General features: G+C 36.0%; 1 non-coding gene across 1 annotated transcript; it reads right to left on the bottom strand.

Moving 5' to 3' along the window:
* Nucleotides 1–1369: 1369 nt before the first annotated feature.
* LOC114111107 (small nucleolar RNA SNORD22) lies at nt 1370–1492 on the bottom strand. The gene has a single exon (XR_003587232.1). It is a non-coding gene; the product is annotated as a small nucleolar RNA SNORD22 (small nucleolar RNA).
* Nucleotides 1493–4051: the final 2559 nt, after the last annotated feature.

The raw sequence follows: 4051 nt of genomic DNA, 5'->3' as shown, positions 1-4051 counted from the left end.
ATAGTAATAAAAACTTAAGAAAAAAAAAAGCAACTAAAAGACAAACTCACCCAAACTGTGGTTGAAGTCATTATGTGCTCTGAATCATTACTAAGCCCCAGTGGGATGGTGAAGGAATCACAATTTGTTTATTGGGTTAAATGTTTGATTTCTTTCCAATATATTTAATATTGACACTATTGGTATTAATGTCAATATTGGACCTTAGTAGCTTCATTTTTATGTTTCTTATAAAGGGATCTCCTATAAATTGTATATTTGGGACAAAATTTTTGAGTAACAGGATGTTGAGGCATGATTAGTGATGCACGCCTTCTCCAGAGATTTTCTCTGAGCACAGTTCTTTTAGCCAGTTGTGTTTGATTTCCTGCCCAAAGCTGGGTTGTGGAATTAGCATTTTAGAAACAAACTTTCTTTCTCAGGTAGGGTGCTAACAAAATTGCTGGATGTGAAGTAGCCTCACTGATGTCTGTCCACACCTTGCACTCTATGGAGACTGTTTATTTCCTTCCTTTGGCCCTGTGTGACAGTTGAAGTTACAGAGAAATGCACACTCATGATCACCGTGTAAAAAGGAATTTCTGCCCAGAAGCTGTTAAGAATCTGTTTTTCAATTTATATTTGTCATCATGACAATTATAGTGTAAACCGTTTCTTTTCTGGACTGTAGGACTCAAGGGCTAGACATGTCAGAAATCAATATGTAACAGTTATTGTCATCAATAATCCCTGTGGAGAAACACCTTTAAGACCCACACTGGTTTGGCTCCTTCTTTGCCACAGGGTCCCCCGTGTGCCTCTAAATTTTCCTTCTAGGGTGTTATTATTGCTTTGTTTTCCTCACAGTATTACTCACAAATCATTATTCTTCTAACCTGAAGCTATTCTCCTCTATACAGTTTACATCAGTAGAGTGGTTTTTATAATCATTTTTAGAACAATTTGTGTTATTAATTTCATTATGAGACACGAAGATACTCAATTAACAACCAACTCTTGATTAGTACCTTTTAAAGCAAATGTGGAAAATATTTCAAAATTTCATTTGTTGTGTATGACAAAGCCAGTGAGTATTCGGCACTAATTTTCACAAGGTCTAGATAGGTTCAAACATCCAAAAACTTATTTGATCTTTTCCCTTTATTTCAAAGTTAAAAGAAGACTATATTTAGGAAAGCTGAAATGATTGTATGCTAATTTGAACAGGTAGGTTTTACAAGTAATGACTTGTAAATTCCCTTTTTGATATCCTCTGAGAGTTGACTTCCATTAAATGTACCCTGTTCTTTCTCCAGGCCTGGAAAAAAGTGTAGAATTGATTTTTCACAAAGTGATATTTCTTCCTTCCTTGTGTTTGGAGACCCTTGTTATCTCTCAGACAGTCCCTCTGAAACAAACTTGCGTCCTCCCCCAGCCAGCTCCAGCGGGTTCACCGTTACAGGTTGTGGGACTAGAACAGGAGGTGGAATGTGTGACTGCTTCTCCACTGGGTTTACAGTATGTTATTTATTTATTTACTTTTGGCTGTGCTTGATCTTCATTACTGCATGGGCATTTCTCTAGTTGCAGAGAGTAGGAGCTACTCTCTAGTTGCAGGGCGTGGGCTACTCACTGTGGTGGCTACTCTTTTGCAAACCACAGGCTCCAGGGTGCACAGGCTTCAGGAGTTGTGCCGCTTGGCCTCAGTAGTGGCAGTTCCCGTCGCCTAGAGAGCAGGCTCAGGGATTGTGGCCCAGGAGCTCAGTTTCTCCGCAGCAGGTGTGATCTTCCTGGATCAGGAATCAAACCTGTATCTCCTGCATTGGCAGGCAGATTCTTTACCACTGAGCCACCAGGGAAACCCTCAAATATATTCTTAATACTTAGATATAAGCTTCCTGGTGGCTCTATGGCAAAGAATCTGCCTACAAGGCAGTAGATCCAGTTTTGATCACTGCGTTGGGAAGATCCGCTGGAGAAGGAAATGGTAACCCACTCCAGTATTCTTGTCTGGAGAATCCCATGGACAGAGGAGCCCTGGAGGGCTACAGTCCATGGGGTCTCAAAGAGTCGGAGGTGACTAACAATTAAAATGTAAGGTAGTCTTTATTACTATTCACAAGGGTATATATGTATATGCACATTAAAATCATTCTAAGAGTTAATATTCAGTAAAAAATAATTTAATTGAATTGCTACCATAATTTACATTTGTCACTGATGGAACCCACATGGCTTTTTCATTAACAATCTGAAATAGCACAGTATAATATCTGATGATAGCTACAGGGATTTCAATCATAAGCCTTGGAAGAAACTAATTCCATTCCAATCCAGTTTATGTCAACTCCGGCAAATATAACAGAAGCCTATAGTAATCACAACTGATTTGCTAAATTGCAAAAATAAAATCTCTACAAATACAATGTATACAGAACATGATTTCACATCTTTATCTTCACATTAAATGTACCTATGAAACCTTGAAGCATGTTGAGCTATATTTGAGTTGGAGTATTTACTGTTGTTTTCCTCTTGATAAATAATGCATATTTTAATTAATGCCTCAATATTCTTCATTTTAAAGAACCTAAACACTTTTACAACTCTTTCTCAGCTGTCCCCAACTCAATAGACTAGATGTGTTTCTCACCTACATAATTAAAACAACATACACAAGCTCACACACACGTACACTCATGATTCAAAATATTGAAGTGTGAAGTATGATATATATTTATATTTTCTGGATTCCCCATATTTATTTCTTCCTATTAATTCAGTGTTAAAGCTTAATCATAATTTCATTTTAAATATTTGTTTATGCATCAGTGCTCATCTAAGATTGTTAAAAGTATATTTATTTACTCCCTACTTTAAGGAAAAAGCTCAAGTCATTTACTCAAATAAATTAAAGCATGCTAAATGCATGCCTCCTAACTTCTCTCTTAAAACAGTGAACCACTAAATGTATATATCGCGTTCTTCAAATGCGCCATTAAAATATATATATAAATGTATAAGATTGCATAAAGAGTGTCAGCTAATAATAGCTAAGATTAATTCATTGTTAAGTACTCTGCTAATTACTTACATGATTTTCTAGTATAGAACTTCACAGTTCAATGACAGCAACAATGAATAAATTGAAGATCAACAAGGCTAGATATTGACCCAAATTCATATGGCAAATATATTCAGAATACAGTCAAGTCTCTAAGACTCCAGAATCAAATCAAAGAGTTCTTGATTCTAAATTTTGTGTTGTTTACTACACCCTGGTGCCTTTCTGAAGATGTAAACAAAGCCTATAGATTATTTTTTAGAAAACTTATTTTCTAGAAACTTATTTTTTAGAAAAACTCATTTTGTTGACAAAATTTAAAAAATTGCTACTGTGATCCCTATATGATTCTGTGTGAGTAAAGTCTTGATTGTAGGTTAAAATAGATAAATAAAAGGCAGTATTGCTACTTTATTTACAATGCTTAACATTCAAGCAGGGGAATAGTACAGAAGAAACATAGTTGAAAAATGAGTGTTTGTGCTGTGTGTGTGGTTTTTAACATTAATGTATAATATATTGAAATAAAAATTCTAACTCCCTAGTTAAATAAGACAACCTGATGGAGCAGGAAAATACAGAAATTCCACTGGAGCACTTGTGTTATATAGAAATCTGCTAAGTGTCAGATTTAAAAAAGGTGTGTTGTTTAGTTGCTAAGTTGTATCTGACTCTTTTTGCAGCCTCTAGGCTCCTCTGCTCATGGAATTCTCCAGGCAAGAATACTGGAGTGGGTTGCCATTTCCTTTTCTAGGGGATCTTCCATACCCAGGGACTGAACCCGTATCTCCTGGATTGGTAGGCAGATTCTTTACCACTGAATCATCTGAAAAACCCCAAATAAGTTTAGTCCCATCCAAATGATATTGAGATTTTGTTCTAAGGAGGAAGTAGCTGGCTTTGCAATTTTAAAGGCTGTCAACCACCTCATATTCACACCAAATGCTGGTAATGGATAAAGTCAAAAGAATACAAACTTTGCAATGCCCTTGTAAAAGAAATTAGAAA

The sequence above is a fragment of the Ovis aries genome, chromosome 26 (assembly GCF_016772045.2).
Source record: "Ovis aries strain OAR_USU_Benz2616 breed Rambouillet chromosome 26, ARS-UI_Ramb_v3.0, whole genome shotgun sequence".
In the NCBI taxonomy this organism is placed as follows: domain Eukaryota; kingdom Metazoa; phylum Chordata; class Mammalia; order Artiodactyla; family Bovidae; genus Ovis; species Ovis aries.
This window is presented reverse-complemented; position numbering and strand designations above follow the sequence as displayed.